This window comes from Uranotaenia lowii, chromosome 2 (genome assembly GCF_029784155.1).
Source record: "Uranotaenia lowii strain MFRU-FL chromosome 2, ASM2978415v1, whole genome shotgun sequence".
Lineage (NCBI taxonomy): Eukaryota > Metazoa > Arthropoda > Insecta > Diptera > Culicidae > Uranotaenia > Uranotaenia lowii.
Genome location: NC_073692.1, coordinates 363,489,939 through 363,508,000, shown reverse-complemented (window position 1 = coordinate 363,508,000; position 18,062 = coordinate 363,489,939). Strand labels below are relative to the sequence as shown.

Below are 18,062 nucleotides of genomic sequence, written 5' to 3'. Positions count from 1 at the left end.
AAGCAAAAAAAAAAATCTTCTTATACCTACACAAGTAAGCTATTTATTTGAATTTTTAGATCGCTAAGAATGTAAATAAAGGTTTTTAAACCAAAATTTTCATTCAATTACCCTTGAAGGCAAGGATGTCGGAAAAAAATCTGTCGTTATGTGATTTTACCAAGAAATTCTGTGATGCATACACACAGCATACACTTCTCTGAAAAGTCACGAAGAATTTTTTTTTTACATTTCTCTTGAGAAAAATCAATTGATATTACCAATCTTAGCATGTTTTTTAAAAACAAAGTTAGAAATCCTTAATTTAAGTTGATTTATAATTTTTTAAATACGTGCAAAATTTTAAATAAATCTGTGAAATCTGTGAATATTTCCAAAATTCTGTGAAAAATAATTCGTTCAATATTCTTTGAAATTATGGATTTTTTGTGATTTCGCAACCTTGATTTTTCAAAAGTGGATTGGAAAGTTGAAGTAATTTGACACAGAATTTTTCATGAAAAGTCAAAGATAGTAAGTCAAAAATATGATAAATATACATATAACTAAAAGTAAATTTTCTTTTGACTTAATGTTCTTACCTTTTGTTTGATGGTTTGAAAAAAATTTGAACGTAAATCCTGGATTACATTTTAAGTTTCATATTTTACTAAACGTATTCAAACACTGAGCATTGAATGTCAATTTACCATACGAGTGAAAAATGAAGTTTAAGTTCAGATGGGAAGCTTTCTGTCTTGACATGTGAAATACAATAAAATTAGTATCAGCAAAGTGCAAAAACCATGTTGTGGAAAAAAAACTTCCTTTAATCGTACAAAAAATGTTTTCAGTAATTAGTCAAATATTAAATTTTTATTCTCTTAACCCAAATTGTAATCAAATGAAATATTTTTTGTTTGAAATTGTTTCGAGAATTGAAATTTTTAAAGTTTTTTTCCCAATAACATGCAATGCGATCGGTGACAAAATTTTAAGTTGAACTGCAGTGATGGGGCTTTCCCAGACAAAATTGATTTTGAATTTGAATCTTCTTAACAATGTTAGATTTAATTTAGTTTCAATTCAGATTTCAGCATTCGAGATGATTGATTCCGGACTTCCCAGAGTCCGCTCTGGAACACTTCCGAGTTTCTTTAGAAACATTCAGAGTCTCCTCAGGAACTTCAGGGTTCTTTTTAGCAGGAACTATGCAGAGCCCTTATAAAAGTCATTTCAGGAACTCCTCTGGAAGCTAAGAAGTGTTCACGAAGTCAGTCAAAGTTTTGGTTTTGAAAAAAATTAAACACTTCGTTTGGAATATCGGAAAAAAGTGTACATTTCAACAGATGTGTAAAAATTCAGAACCTTTTGCTTTGTTTTTAGAGAATGCGTGGAATTGTTTAAAAATAGATTTTGTAAAATCCTGCACAACTTTGATTGTCACCTTAAGTACCATTTTTGACTAAATTTACTCGAGTTTTACATAGTGTTGGCTTCTTTAACATGTTTTTTCAAGGCGTATATCGTTTATAGGCCAGTGCCTTCCAATTCATCACAGTTTGAGACAAAAAATTTACTTTTTCGTAGTTCAGCTAACAAACGGTATAAGTACCTAGTAAAGTGATTAGACCACAAATTGGCAAATCCAATAAGAGATTCCCCAGTTAACAAAAATGAATATGCAGGAAAAATATGTTATTTGATTTTTTTCAGTAGGAATCTCGTCATTTATTGTGATCAATGTAAAAAATGCAGGGCGATTTAAGCCGTAAATACAATTTTTGTATCCCGCTCACACTTATGTTTTTTTTTTTCATCAAATCCCAAACTAGAATACCAACTCGTGTCAAATTTGGTTAATGTTTTAACGTCCTCCAGAGAAGACCCACTTTTTGGAGAGCTCGTATGAACGTTGTGATCTTTTACATATAATTTTGTTTTACAATATTTCTTTAGAGAGCATATTGTTTTTTATTATTCTAGCTCGATATAGCATTTTTTTAATTTTTACTGTATTGTGATGACTAAGAGTAATTTTTTTTAGAAATATCCCAGAAAAAACACATTTCTAGAATTTTAGAAGCGAACGGCAGTTACCCCTTTATTCCGGTTTGCTGGTCTCTTTTTCCATCCAGATTTCGATATATCTTCAAGAAAATATATTTCTTGAGACATTCTTGATATTTTAAACACCGAATACTTCGCCTCCTTCGAAATATCAACCCATTAATGGAGAAACAATTGTTTCGCACATCAGAATTGATTCAACGATGGATTAACTCTACCTATGCCAGCTTCAATCAACCTTTTTTTCACGTTTATAGTTTTTTTTTTTTTTTTTTCATTTGGTCGGCTATCAGCACAACATGAGGCTATTTAGGCCGTTACGTTTATTGTTGAAAGCAGAGTTTAACAAACAAATCAACATAATTTTCACAATTTTAGCTGGTATACTTACTGAATAACATTACATAACCCGGGTCCGCTTTCTTTCATGAACAGTCCTTATTTTAGCTATGCAGCTATCAAGTACTCTCCAATTCTTCTCTGGGATCTCCTCTTAAACCCAAAGTACATTGGGAAATCAGGTGGTCAAAAATAGGAAAAGTGATTGTCACCAATATTAATTTTTTAAATTTTTGTTACTTTGATTAAGAAAAAGTCCAATGTTTCGGAGCTGTAGGATGTATCATGATCGAGAAATTGATAAGTAAAGCTGTAAAATGGCAAAAAAATTATAATTTTTCGGAAAAAATAAAATTTTAAAATCTCTTATTTAGAAACACTAATAACAAAAAAAGTTATATGTGTTGTACATCGTTGTAAACGTTATAAATCAAGCTTTCCAAAACATATGATTTTGTTATACTTCAAAAAAGATAAATCAATGAAGGTAAAACATAAAAATGTAGAAAATCTAAAAACTAGTTGAAATTTCAAAATATTTGGGCGCGATCTTTTTTCGTCAGCTAATGTCAGGGCAGAAACTCTATTTTTATCCAAGTTTCAGGTCGGTACTAATAATTTCTGAAGAGTTTAGCTGCGACCACCAGCGACATAAATATTTAGAGCGCTTTAAAAGTGGTGCGGTATTCCATTTTTGCTTCATTTACTATGGGAAAATTTCAGGCCACTATCAAAATTTTATCGTAATATGTCAGAAAATTATTCGATCGTAACAATCAGAAATATCCTTTAAAATTTAGGAAAAATAATGAACATATTTTTGTTCGCTTTTTATGTATAGGGATCTCTAATAGTTAAGGTTGCCAGAATTTTTTCAACTGGAATCCGAGCCGGACAAATCCAAGCTATTTTACATAAAAACCCGGCAAAATCCGGGTCTTTGCCTTCAAAATTGTGGACAAAAAGTCCGAGCAATATCCGGGCAAATTTTGTCAAAACTCAGGAATAACACTACAAAAATCAAGAGATAAATTTGAAAACTTTGTTTTATCATAACTTAACAGCGGATTTTGAATCGAATATCAGGCTTTAAAAAAAACCTTTCATGATTATTTTTATAAAACATGCTTTAAAAATTTCGTTTCTGACGCATAAATGAAATATTTTCACAACACAATTTTTTTTTTTGTTTGATTTGGCAAATAAAGTGAATAGACCTGGGCAAAATCCGGGCTTTTTCAATGAAATTCGGGCAACTAAGCCAGGCCGGACTTTTCCCAAATTTTGTATTAAATATCCGGGTAATCTGGCAACCTTACCCATAGTGCAATGGAGTCTCCCCAGGAAATCTCCCGGAGAACCCTTTGGAACTTTTTAAAGCCGTTCTTAGGACTGCTCAGAAAATCTAAAAGTCCTTTAAGGAATATTCCTTGAAATTCTCTCGAGTCCCATCAAAAACTTCAAACTATAACAAAATTTAAGAGCAAAACAATTGAACTTGTCGACCAATGGCGATTCCACCTAATACTAATTTCATACATTTCAAAAAGATGTTGTAGATAGATTTTGTAGAGCAATACGAATTCATTATGGACCAGTTTAAGTATCCTGTTCAATCGATCAGATGTTGCTTCTGGAAATGTAAACCAACACAAGCTTTTGAATTATAGTTTTCAATTTTTTTTTTATATAGGAATTTTCTAGTCCTGAAATTTCTGAATTGGGTTGGAGAATCAGAATTATACTCAACCTGTAGATTGTTCTTCCATAATAAGATATTAATTTTTTTAATTAGACATAAAATTAAGATCTTTTTCAGTTACCCTTATTTGAAATCAAAATTTGCAACTCAGGACCAGTTTTCGAATCAAGTCTTTATCGCAGGAATTTTTTTTTCAATGAAATTTGAACATTGACTTAGCTGGAAAAAATCCTTTTTTTTTAATATTTCAAAACTAGTTTTTCAGAAATTTATAAACCCTTTTAAAATAGTAAAGTATGTTTCGAGAATTAAAGTTTTAGTGCTAGATATTCTGGTAAAAATTTTGCTTTTTAACTTGAATATTACTGAATAATTTTATTTGTGTAACTGTCACTGTAACTAATTTACATTTTCCTGTTTCGTCATGTCCACCATAGTGTAACTGACTAACGCAACGTTGTACTGAAACGGATAATGCGGGTTCAAGTCCTGTCAGTGAGTCGTATCTTTTTCAAACAATTGATGATATTTCCGGTTTATTTTCTTTTTTTATTTTGATATTTCATGTTTCTCTAAAACTGTCCATAACCTTTAAAAATCAGATTTTCGAACATAATCTGGTTTCAGAAATATACGCTTTTAAATTAGTATTCATTATAATTTCTAGTATCATTGGATGACCTTTTTTTTGCTTTGGATCTCAAATTATCAATTCAACAACAACCGTAGAACAATTTGATGTATGCCTAGACATACCATATCAGGGCCGTAGGAAGAACCGGCTCAGGGTGGGTGGGTAGGCGGATTTGTAACAAATTTTTCTCATGAGTTTTGTTTGAACAAGTCATACTTAAAAAGTACAAAAAAAGTGTAGGTTCTGCATAATTATTCAGCTTTGAGCTATGTTACAATAATAGTAAGGTGTTTGTTTAAAATCTTAACTTTCGAAATTAAGTCCTAGAAATGAATTTTTTTTAATAATGATTCTAATAATAGCTAACGGATTTGCAAAGTTTTTTTTAGAGAAAAAATCCTTGTATCTACTCAAATTAGCAAAAAATAACATACATACACTGCCGGCCAAAAGTTTGGGATCACCCACTAAAAAACATGCAAATTTTGATCGTTCATATCTCAGCCGTCTTAGGACATATTGAAAATCTTCTGATCTCATTTGAAAGATAATGAGCAATAGCTATCTCGGAGGTATTTTGCCCAAATATAATGTTTTAGTTTTGAACTTAAAACTTAACCTAAAGTTATAACATTTTCAAAAAGTCGCACTCAATATTCAAAGCCGATCATCTCGGGATAGGGTGGACCAAATCTCAAAATTTGAGTGGCATTAGAATTCCTGTTCTTTACTTCTCAAAACACAATCAAAAAAATTTGAGAAAAAATTCAAGAATGTATTTTTAATTAATAAAATAGACACTCGAGTTATCGTCCAAAAGTTTGGGATCACCTCTTTGTATGGTGAATTTGGGATCATTCTTATAAAAACATGCAAATTTGTTTTATTCATATCTTTCTCATCTAACATCGTATTGCAGAGCTGAAGGGTTCATTTGGAAGCTTAGGAATTGTTGTTTTTTAATAAATTCATTCAAAAATTATATTTTGAAGTGATAACCATAAAAAAATCACCTGAAATTAATTGTTTTTTTGAAAGTTCTCAGATTTTTTTTATAGTTCTCACCTTAAAATATAATTTTTGAATGAATTTATTAAAAAACAACAATTCCTAAGCTTCCAAATGAACCCTTCAGCTCTGCAATACGATGTTAGATGAGAAAGATATGAATAAAACAAATTTGCATGTTTTTATAAGAATGATCCCAAACTCACCATACAAAGAGGTGATCCCAAACTTTTGGACGATAACTCGAGTGTCTATTTTATTAATTAAAAATGCATTCTTGAATTTTTTCTCAAATTTTTTTGATTGTGTTTTGAGAAGTAAAGAACAGGAATTCTAATGCCACTCAAATTTTGAGATTTGGTCCACCCTATCCCGAGATGATCGGCTTTGAATATTGAGTGCGACTTTTTGAAAATGTTATAACTTTAGGTTAAGTTTTAAGTTCAAAACTAAAACATTATATTTGGGCAAAATACCTCCGAGATAGCTATTGCTCATTATCTTTCAAATGAGATCAGAAGATTTTCAATATGTCCTAAGACGGCTGAGATATGAACGATCAAAATTTGCATGTTTTTTAGTGGGTGATCCCAAACTTTTGGCCGGGAGTGTACATACATAATTATTTTCAACCACAAAATATTTAGGAACTAATGTAAGCGATAATGTTCGCGGTTCAAATTAGATTCATTTTCTACTCTTGTAAATTAGATTAAAATTCAAAATTTTAGTTAGAAACTTTGGTTTTGAATAACTAAGCAGTTTTGAATAATTTATTCAGTCTGTAATGCTTCAATCGGCTAAGACGGTGTACGTCTTTAGTTTGCCATATGAAAACCAATAGAGTATACTTACAGCATAATTTTCGCTTAAAGATAAAGTACAAGTTCTTTGACCAATAAAAATTCAAAATAGTTTATTTTATAATTAGAATCCTGTGAATATTCTTATAAATCTGTATTTTTCAAAGATCGAAATCTTTAAAATGAATCCAAATTTTATTTTATATTTGTGGTTTCTACTGGTTTGTGTTTCTAAACTGACTCTCATTGAAAATAAAAAAAACATTGAAATTTTGCATCTAGTATTCAAACTATGAAACTACGATTTCCTGCAATTCGAATACTCAATGAAATTCTCACATTGATAATGTTTGTCTTGATAATAAAGCTTAATTTCAAGCTGAACCTGAATCTGATTTTTAAATTAGAATTCCGGATCTGAGTCCTGCTTCTTTAACCTGAGTTCTAATTCTGAATTCCGAAGCTGGCCACGAATTTTTATTCTAAGTTCCAGATAATAATTTCTTTTAAATATCTACGAACAATCGAAATTGTATCAAGATCCTCAACCAGAAATCTCTTAGAAATTTTTCTTCAGTTATTTATTTGAAATTCAATTTGTAAATCTAAATAAAAATTGCGAATGATGAAACCGTTTCGGATTTTTTAATTCTGGATCACCATTATGAAACTTTGCTAAGTTCCAATTCTGCAAAAAAATAAAGAAAGAAAGTTCAAATGTTGTAAAGTTTGTATTTTTTTTACATTCCTAAATGATAAATTTTGCAAAATGCATTAAGTTGAGGATTTAAATGCAAAATCAAGATTCGATTCAGGTTTTTTTCCCAATGATGATCCAAACTGGATTTCAATAACAAAAAACCAAATAAAGAATCTGAAATCTGATCACAGACATCAAATTTTAATGTTTTTAAGGAAAATGGGACCCCCAAAATCCAAAATTATTCTAACCAGAGCTTACCAGATACTTTTCCGCTTGTATCAGGGCCGTGCAATCCTGTTTTTTATGTCAAAACACATTAGTCGATTTCAAATCATATTTTAAGTTACTTAAAAATCATTCATGTAAATTTAGATGAAATTTGCTGAAAAATGGACGTTAAAATACGGATTTATATTTCTAATGAATCATTTTAAATTTTCTGGCATGCTAAGTCTTATCTTATTGAAATTCGATATTCGGGACTCAATTACAATCAACAAGTGAGATTTTTTTTTGAAAAACTGTAGAAGAATAGTGGACCTGGAATAAGATTTTGAGGTTTTAACTTTAGTCGAGATATGATACATTGTATCATATAATAATGTCCCTATGTATTTTGTGTGTGAAAATTTTCACTCTTTCTCGGAGGACGAGCTGTAATTGTTAGGATTTTCTTCGGAATTGATGTGTATGTTCCTTTTTGTTAAATGATATGGTAACCGAGCTTATGCTTTAAAAAAGAGAAAAAAATTAGTTTTGGTTTAAAGTTCCTTAACATTCCTTAAAATTTTATTATTTTACCGAAATTCTAAGATAGGTATTTTAAAATTTCGCGCTTAGTGCTGAATCGACTTCTTCTAACTCACATAATCCTCAGAAATTGAAATACCAGAAAATATTTCTTAAATCAGATTTTTGTAGGCCAAAATTCATCCAAAATATTATTTTACTGCGAATAATGGACCTCGAAAAACTTTTGATCCAGCTTTGTTTATTTATTTATTAGTACATGACTTAATCATAAACAACCTGATAACTTCACTCATGATGGCGTTATTTTTCGAAAATCGCTCTGAATAATTTCAACAACAATTAAAACAAAAATTATGATGATGACTTACTTTGAAGACCGTTGCAAGGAAAAATAGTCAGATGAATAAAAAGTCCTCTTTTCTATGTTCATAATAACGCGTTTGCAACCATTTTGCCATTGGATATAAAACCTTCCTTCGAAATTTCGCGTACTACCCCAATTCAAATCGTATTATTTCTGATTAGTTTCGAATTGAACTTGTGAAGCAAAAAGCGTACTGTAATCGAAAGCAAGCTGGCTGAAGCTACTTAAGCTGTCTGTATCGAGGCAATGTCTCGCCCAATGCTGCTGCGCTGCTGAAATGTACATATTCAAATTGTAGATACAAAGACATCATCATGGCTGAATTCGAGTGCAACTGAAATGTTTGCCTTGAACGTTGTCAAGCTTCCATTTACATATCACATAGAAAATTCATAGGGTCCTAGAAAAAACGAAAAGAAAAAGAACCGAGCGTGTCCCATTCTACTTACTGAAAACTTTGTACTGTTGTCGTCGTTGTCGTTTCACACAATCAACATTTCGCAGCATCCGAATCAGCAAAAGTAGCTCCATACTAGCCAAATGGAGCTAAAGGAGCTCGGGGGGATACGATTGAAAGAAGAAAAAACACCCAAGAAAAGCACACCAAACGTTCAAGGACAACCTTATTAACATATTTACCTTTTGGTCGGTCGCGGTTTGAATATCTCCCGATGCACATTGCTGCTGCCCTGCTCCTTTACTCTTAGCCTCATCCCATTGCAGATTTAGTCGACCAGCCGCCGAGTGCATTGGCTGCTGCTGACTGACATTAAAAAAAGACTGAGGCAAGGCAAAGAAAAGAGCCATCATTCTTCCGTTTCGTTGTTGCTCGTTGTTGCCATTCAGCTTTGGAGTTGACCCCCTGCTGACAGGCTGGGGTTGCCTTTTTTTGTCTTTGCTTCACCAGGGAGTAGGAGCTACCTAAGTTGCCCCCGTATTCGTTGTTCCTTTGCAAAATGCATATCTGCAATGGCCGATCGGTGGCGGATGTTACCGGCCATCAATCGAAGCGTTCAGGGGAACAATCGAGGCACAGTAGACTTCTGAAAAAAAAAAATGAATGGATTATCTACTGTCAGTTGAACCATAAATAAACCTCAAAAAAAGATATCGAAACAAAAAAAAACTGGATTTTGATTTACAAATATTCTGTTCTGGAGCTTTTGAAAACATGATCCTTCGAGGTATCATTTTGTTTTTCAAGAAAATTAAAAAAAAAACAGCTGATGATGCATTCTACCATAGGAGACCACCGTAGCTATTTTTAAATTTTATTTTTATTCTAACCATTTAACAGGTGAAAAAAGATGATCGTCTACTCTCGACCAGTGTTGATCACATTAATGTATACACCATGGTGTCCCCTGTTGTAGAACACTATGGAGTCATCCTGGCAAAATATTTGATCTAAATTTATTATGAGCCCATTCATTGCAGCAATTGCCCGCTCCATTCGCCTCTGCCCCCACAAATCATACCATTCCAATAATGAACTTCCTCAAAGCTGGAATTATCGGTATCAGATTCTATGCTGGACCGGCGTTTACAAATTTGAAAAATTTCAGACAAAAATTACAAAAATGACAAAAATTACAAAAATGACAAAAATTACAAAAATGACAAAAATAAAAAAAAATTACAAAAATGACAAAAATGACAAAAATGCCAAAAATGCCAAAAATGCCAAAAATTACAAAAATGACAAAAATAAAAAAAATGACAAAAATGACAAAAATGACAAAAATAACAAAAATCACTAAAACGACAAAAATGCAAAAAATGACAAAAATGACAAAAATGACAAAAATGACAAAAATGACAAAAATAACAATAATGACAAAAATGACCAAAATGACAAAAATGAACAAAATGACCAAAATGACAAAAATGACAAAAATGACAAAAATGACAAAAATGACAAAAATGACTAAATTACAAAAATGACAAAAATGACAAAAATGACAAAAATACAAAAAATGCCAAAAATGGCAAAAATGACAAAAATGACAAAAATGACAAAAATTACAAAAATGACAAAAATTACAAAAATGACAAAAATGACAAAAATGGAAAAATATTACAAAAATGACAAAAATGGCAAAAATGACAAAAATGACTAAAATGACAAAAATGACAAAAATGACAAAAATGACTAAAATGACAAAAATGACAAAAATGACAAAAATGACAAAAATGACAAAAATGACAAAAATGACAAAAATGACAAAAATGACAAAAATGACAAAAATGACAAAAATGACAAAAATGACAAAAATGACAAAAATGACAAAAATGACAAAAATGACAAAAATGACAAAAATGACAAAAATGACAAAAATGACAAAAATGACAAAAATGACAAAAATGACAAAAATGACAAAAATGACAAAAATTACAAAAATGACAAAAATTACAAAAATTACAAAAATGACAAAAATTACAAAAATTACAAAAATTACAAAAATTACAAAAATTACAAAAATTACAAAAATTACAAAAATGACAAAAATGACAAAAATGACAAAAATGAAAAAAAAAAAATGACAAAAATGACAAAAATGACAAAAATTACAGAAATGACAAAAATTACAAAAATCACTAAAACGACAAAAATGACAAAAATGACAAAAATTACAGAAATGACAAAAATTACAAAAATCACTAAAACGACAAAAATGACAAAAATGACAAAAATGACAAAAATGACAAAAATGACAAAAATGACAAAAATGACAAAAATGACAAAAATGACAAAAATGACAAAAATGACAAAAATGACAAAAATGACAAAAATGACAAAAATGACAAAAATGACAAAAATGACAAAAATGACAAAAATGACAAAAATGACAAAAATGACAAAAATGACAAAAATGACAAAAATGACAAAAATGACAAAAATGACAAAAATGACAAAAATGACAAAAATGACAAAAATGACAAAAATGACAAAAATGACAAAAATGACAAAAATGACAAAAATGACAAAAATGACAAAAATGACAAAAATGACAAAAATGACAAAAATGACAAAAATGACAAAAATGACAAAAATGACAAAAATGACAAAAATGACAAAAATGACAAAAATGACAAAAATGACAAAAATGACAAAAATGACAAAAATGACAAAAATGACAAAAATGACAAAAATGACAAAAATGACAAAAATGACAAAAATGACAAAAATGACAAAAATGACAAAAATGACAAAAATGACCAAAATGACAAAAATGACAAAAATGACAAAAATGACAAAAATGACAAAAATGACAAAAATGACAAAAATGACAAAAATTACAAAAATTACAATAATGACAAAAATGACAAAAATTACAAAAATGACAAAAATGACAAAAATGACAAAAATGACAAAAATGACAAAAATGACAAAAATGACAAAAATGACAAAAATGACAAAAATGACAAAAATGACAAAAATGACAAAAATGACAAAAATGACAAAAATGACAAAAATGACAAAAATGACAAAAATGACAAAAATGACAAAAATGACAAAAATGACAAAAATGACAAAAATGACAAAAATGACAAAAATGACAAAAATGACAAAAATGACAAAAATGACAAAAATGACAAAAATGACAAAAATGACAAAAATGACAAAAATTACAAAAATGACAAAAATTACAAAAATGACAAAAATGACAAAAATGACAAAAATGACAAAAATGACAAAAATGACAAAAATGACAAAAATGACAAAAATGACAAAAATGACAAAAATGACAAAAATGACAAAAATGACAAAAATGACAAAAATGACAAAAATGACAAAAATGACAAAAATGACAAAAATGACAAAAATGACAAAAATGACAAAAATGACAAAAATGACAAAAATGACAAAAATGACAAAAATGACAAAAATGACAAAAATGACAAAAATTACAAAAATTACAAAAATGACAAAAATGACAAAAATGACTAAATGAAAAAAATGAAAAAAATGACAAAAATGACAAAAATGTCAAAAATGACAAAAATGACAAAAATGACAAAAATGACAAAAATGACAAAAATGACAAAAATGACAAAAATGACAAAAATGACAAAAATGACAAAAATGACAAAAATGACAAAAATGACAAAAATGACAAAAATGACAAAAATGACAAAAATGACAAAAATGACAAAAATGACAAAAATGACAAAAATGACAAAAATGACAAAAATGACAAAAATGACAAAAATGACAAAAATGACAAAAATGACAAAAATTACAAAAATGACAAAAATTACAAAAATTACAAAAATTACAAAAATTACAAAAATGACAAAAATTACAGAAATGACAAAAATGACAAAAATCACTAAAACGACAAAAATGACAAAAATGACAAAAATGCCGAAAATGCCAAAAATGACAAAAATGACAAAAATGACAAAAATGACAAAAATGACAAAAATGACAAAAATGACAAAAATGACAAAAATGACAAAAATGACAAAAATGAAATAAATCACAAAAATGACAAAATGGAAGAAAGTGACAAAAATGAAAAAATCACAAAAATGACAAAAATTTTAAGAATGACAAAAATGACTAAAATTACATAAATGACAAAAAATTTTAAAAAAAATCAAAAATGACACAAATGATTAAAAATGACAAAAATAACAAAATGGACAAAAATGACAAAAAGAAAAAAAAATGACAAAACTGACTGAAATGGCAATATAAAAATTACAAGAATTACAAAAATGACAAACAGAACAAAAATGACAAAAATTTCAAAAATGCCAAGATTGATAAAAATTACAACAAATGACAAAAATTTCAATAATGTCAAAAATGATTAAAATCACCAAAGTTAACAAAAATGACAAAAAAGGGGTCAAGTTTACAAAAATTACAAAATTGATAAAAAAACGTCGTGAAAAATTTAAAAATTTGACAAATCTCACAAAAATGCCAAAATTGACAAAACCGAAAGAAGTAACAAAAACGACAGAGTTGACAAAAATGACCAACCTGACGAAAAAAGAAAAAATGACAAAACTAACAAAAATGACAAAATTCTCTTTTGTCATTCTTGATAAAAAAAATACAAAAATTACAAAATTCACTCTTGTCATTCATGTCAATTATGTTTATTCTGTCAGTTTTATCATTTTTTTTTAAATTTTGTTGGTTTTTCAAATAAGTTAATTTTTTGAATGGTGTTAATTTTGTCACTTTTGTCAATTTTTTCAAATATGTTAATTTGGTAAATTTAAGAAATTGTTTGCCTTTTGTCAACTTTCTGCTTTTTTTTTTGTCAATTTTATCAATTTTTGAATTTTGTTCAATGTCGTTATTCTTGTCATTTTCTTCAGTTTTGTCATTGATGTTAATTTAATTATTTTTTATCTTTTTTTTCAATTATGTTAACTTTCCGATTTGTTGTCAGTTTTGTTAGTTTTGTCTATTTTTGCTGTTTTCTTCAAAAAATTTTAAAATTTGACATATTTATACAAAAAAGTACGCAATTTATAAAAGTTATAAAAAAGAAATGAAATTATAAAATTGAAAAAATTGACAATAATTATTATTGACAAAATTGTCATTATTATCAAAATTTATAAAGCCAATTGTTTATTAGATCGATCATTGAATCCTACGTTACCACATCGTATTTCACTCTGACAATTGTAATTTGTCTCAATTATGTTTTCAATATTCTTGATTTCTTCACTTCAGAGGTCAACCCGGATAAACGTTATTATTTGAAACACATGGTTTGGCATCTCTTTCTACATTGTATTCATAATTCTTATTTTTAAGTTACAATATGCTGTAACTCCAAAAAGAGTTCATTGACATACTTAACAGATTTCATAGAAACGGGATCATACAGTATATTCCAGGGTCCAGTATATTAGAAAACACCAAAAATTTGCAAATAAAGTTTTTTTTTATTTAATATACAATTTTGAATCTTTTTATTTTCAAAAATTTTCAGACTTACTGCGTTAGAAATTCTTTAATCATAATTTGATGATTCAGGGTTAAGAAAACTAATATTTGATAATGATGTTGTATAATATGTATACAGAAAGGCTAAAATCTACTGTCAAGTGTATTAAATCGGGGATTTTGTAACTTATCTCGAAAAACACTTCCTTGGGCAACTGTTTAGAAAATTTTCGTGAACCACTGATACAACTTGAGCATCACTGCCTTTCAGTGTGTACTACACGGCAAACTCTTACCCAAAATACAAACACGCAAAATCTTGTAGCAATTTTGAATTTTACTCACACGACATTTTAAAAACCTAAGCTAGCTTACATAAGAGCTACTCACGGGCCCGTTTCCTACCATAATGAAAAAAATACTACAGCCAAAACACACTACAGTAATATCATAGCTTGGTTTCTTTTAGGTATTGCGGCAAATCACAGTTTCTGGCAACCCTGCCTAGCTGCACTGATCAAGGGGCGCATGGCAAGACTCGTAGCACCTCCGCTGTCTGCTTCCGACTGGTTCTGTTCCGGTTTAGCCAGAAGACTCAGCTGAAAACCATAGTGCGTTTGGCTCCCGACAACGACCTATTGACAAAGAACTATGTCTTAGCACTTTTATCTCTTCCGTACTACAAATTTTTACTCACACACTAAGGGTCGTTGCTTGTCCCAATTGGTGGCTTCTATCGTGGGTCTAATGGATGCTCAGGTGAACCTGTGTCCTACAAAATCGACCTTTTAATGACACAATTATGCGATGACCACCAAAATTACATTCACTCACCCTACTGTACGGTTAGTTTCACTCGTCATCTTTTTTCTATTGTTTCCTTCGAGCTGGGCACTATCCTCCGTCTGCGTTTTCGCTAGGTTTGTCTCCAGACGCCTGAGAGTTGAATCAGTGACGTATGATTGTTTCCGATTCAGCAAGGTTATTCGAATGTTCTCACCTTCCAGAAGCCTCCGCAATCTGCGGCTCCGAATCAGCTGAAGAAGAAGGTCTGGTACAGCAATGAATCGACGACTTTCGTTTGCCACTCTGATTGTTGATGTCTTGCTGTGGTTACACGTGTTTTTGGTTGACATCTTACACTCTAAACTATAACTGTACGAATTTGGCTCGATTTAACACAATCACTACACGCTCAAAATTAAACAACCACAATAACTTAATTATAACGCTACACCATCCAGAATGCATTGTCCATACTGACTCGCCATAGTGCATCCGTTGCAATGCCATTGAATATCAATGCGTTGTGGAAGTGTTGCTGAAGTAGAGGGAGAACCAGGTTTGAGGTAAGCAAAAGCTCAAGACATTATTCATGATGAATGGATGGTTGGTAGGAAAGTGATACTGAAACCGAAAACCTTCGGCCTTTTGCTGAGACATAGCAGAAACAACAGTGACATGGCTCCATTAATAAAACATCTTTATCTCGATCGATCGATTGATCGGTACGGCCCCGGCGAATATATTATTACCTGATGGAGCCAGGAGATTCTGGATACTGCGGCTACTAATAATCTAAACGCAGTGTTGTAGTTCTGTTTAGAAAAGGATCGATTCGTGGATATCAATTGCCCTGGTTTGAACCATCGACACAGGTTAATCTAAAAATGTTTGACTTTGGTAGACCACACATTTTTTAACGACGATGACGTTCTGTATCGGGTATAAGTCATTAGAACCAATTATGATGGGATTTTTAGAATTGTTTAGAATTGTTTAGAATATTTTTCAAACGAAAGAAAATTTCTTATTGTTTTCCTTTCCAACAGAAATTTTCAAATATAAACGCAACGGCAATTGTCACGAAAGCGCTGTATAAAAGCCATTATCACCTTATAAATTTAACGATGCACACAACACAATCATATGACTATGGCAACTGCCTGGTTAAACACTTCCTCTGCTTCTCTGCATCTCGCATTTGAGATATTTCTAGTCATGTACATTTCCAAAACACATGTGTGAGATTGTTTTTTTTTCGCTGTTCATACCGAACTTGTTCCATTCTCGGTGCAATGTTAGCAGTACAGTGCAAAAATCAACAGCACCGCACCACCACCATTAGTCCCGTGGAGTGCATTGAACAGCAACGAGTCGAGTCGAGGTAACGATAAAAAAAAACAGCAATAGCAATATGAAAAAACCAACAAACCACCGACAATGATGATGACGACGACGTCGACCGAACCAAACCGAACCGAAGTTACCGAGACCCACCCGTCGTTGAACTCCACTCGTCACGACCTTGGCCCAAATTTTGACGTGCGCAGTGTGGCAAAAATTGAAAAATTGAAACACGCCAGCAACTACATGCATGCACTTCCAAGAGCGAGCGAGCGAGCGGCAGTTGCAGCAAATGCGAATCCAACAAAAAAAATCATAAAAATATTATACCACCAACATTAGCTTGCTTGCGGTACAGCAGCAGTTATACTTAGTAACACGTCATAACAGTTCCATTTATAGCGGGAAAACAGAGTGTATGGTTAAAATTGAATCAACAATAGCAAAATTATGAAAGTAAAATTTAGGATTAAAAATTGGAAATTTCACATTGGAAAATGAAGAAATTGTAAATTGATGATAGTGTTACAATCCCTGTTTTAGAAGTATGCCCCAATTGGAGGGTGTCAAGAGGGTCAAAAACCATTCAAACATCTAAATTCAATTGTCGACCAAATCAATCATCGCTCAACTCGCTTGGAAAAACTCGTCAGCCGAATAACAAACCGAAGCTCCACACACTACCGTTCAAGGTCCCAGAGCCGAGAGCTGATGCCGGCCAAAAGTTCATCAACCCCCGCATGCAATTATTGATGGGTGGTGGTGGGTGCATATTGAGGGATGTCCTTCAAAAACAATCTTGCGGAAAAACCAAAACCATCAACAAACGCGAACCAACGAATCGTTGTTGTGGGGGGTTGAATGTTTTGCGTCAGCTTCGCCACACGTTTGTTGTGGCTTTGGCGGCGGCGTTCCGCGGCGCATAGACAAAGTTGCATGAGAAAGTCGGTGAATTGCAACTTCCACAACAATAAAAATAACAATCGACTGTTTGCATTTTGGCTACCTAGCGTATAATGGTGATTCTAGACAGTACACGGAGCTATCGGCTCAACGGATCTAAGTCAACAAACTTTGGCTAATGTTTCAGCTATACTGGATGGATTGAGTTTTGATTCATTCCCTTAGACAGAATCTTTTTAAAACAAAAATTTTTTTATTTAGAAATGCAAGGTTGAGATGTGAGAAACATCACATCTCATCTAACTAACTATTGATTTATCAGTTAAGATTATCGAATAAAGAATCGTATATTCTGCTAAATTATGTCGTATTTTGATGAGCCGAGATCTAACCGGTCTTCTAAAGAATCAAGGCCGAAATCTACTCAGAATGACCGAATAGGGTGATTCCCGACAAAGAATCCTTCGAATAAAATGACTCAGCCAACAACATACACTTTACTCAGAGGGAACCCAAGCAAACAGAATTCTCTTTAAACGGGTACGTAGAAACTGATTCAACTCTCGTTTCTGTCTGAAGAAAATGCTAAACAGCCTACAATTTAAGTTGGTAAAGCAACTTTAAAGTTCGGTTCATTGGCTGAAGAGAATTCCATACAGCCTTTAAGCGAATACAGATCGCTCTGAAAACCAGATGACAGACTGCGGGATTGTAGGTCTATCTAGAATTTTCTCATTGATTTGAATGTTTACATAAT

At 31.1% G+C, this 18,062-nt stretch overlaps 1 protein-coding gene and 1 long non-coding RNA gene across 3 annotated transcripts in view; one reads left to right on the top strand and one right to left on the bottom strand.

Moving 5' to 3' along the window:
• LOC129740905 (ecdysone receptor-like) overlaps positions 1 to 18,062 on the top strand; it is a 618,558-nt gene that overhangs the window by 1,162 nt on the left and 599,334 nt on the right. The window lies entirely within an intron of this gene.
• On the bottom strand, positions 14,397 to 15,411 carry LOC129740909 (uncharacterized). 2 transcript variants are annotated; one of them, XR_008736382.1, is made up of 4 exons: positions 15,276 to 15,411; positions 15,110 to 15,211; positions 14,973 to 15,047; positions 14,397 to 14,910 (listed from the first exon to the last, which is right to left on the bottom strand). It is a non-coding gene; the product is annotated as an uncharacterized LOC129740909 (long non-coding RNA). The 2 variants fall into 2 exon arrangements; XR_008736381.1 differs by having other exon boundaries at positions 15,110 to 15,389.